The sequence below is a fragment of the Mastomys coucha genome, unplaced genomic scaffold, assembly GCF_008632895.1.
Source record: "Mastomys coucha isolate ucsf_1 unplaced genomic scaffold, UCSF_Mcou_1 pScaffold22, whole genome shotgun sequence".
In the NCBI taxonomy this organism is placed as follows: Eukaryota; Metazoa; Chordata; class Mammalia; order Rodentia; family Muridae; genus Mastomys; species Mastomys coucha.
The window spans coordinates 244,077,997-244,078,464 of NW_022196905.1; positions in this window are offsets into that span (position 1 = coordinate 244,077,997).

Here is a 468-nt window from a genome sequence, read left to right on the forward strand (position 1 = left end):
TACCGTGTCTATGGGGATGCTCCGCTTCCCGCACCTGCAAAGGCTGAAGAAGAGAAGCCAGCGCCCAGCGGGGCTCCCAAGAGACAACGAGTTCAGGAAGAGTCAGATCAAGATCTAGGGTGTCCCAGTGCAAAAATACCTCACCTGAAATTGAAGCATGGTGGCAAAGGGTATAGCCCCACAGAAGATGGGGCCTGAGCACCCTGGAAGAGAAGAAAGGCTGGTAGCTACCTCGGAAGGCTGAGCCCTCTTCAGCAGTGCCCTCCACTGGACGCCAATGTAGACAGAACCACAGCTGCGGGGCTGGAGAGATGGCTCAGCGGTTAAGAGCACTGACTACTCTTCTGGAGATCCTGAGTTCAAATCTCAGCAACCACATGGTGGCTCACAACCATCATAATAAGATCTGACGCCCTCTTCTGGTGTGTCTGAAGACAGCTACAGTGCACTTACATACAATAAATAAAT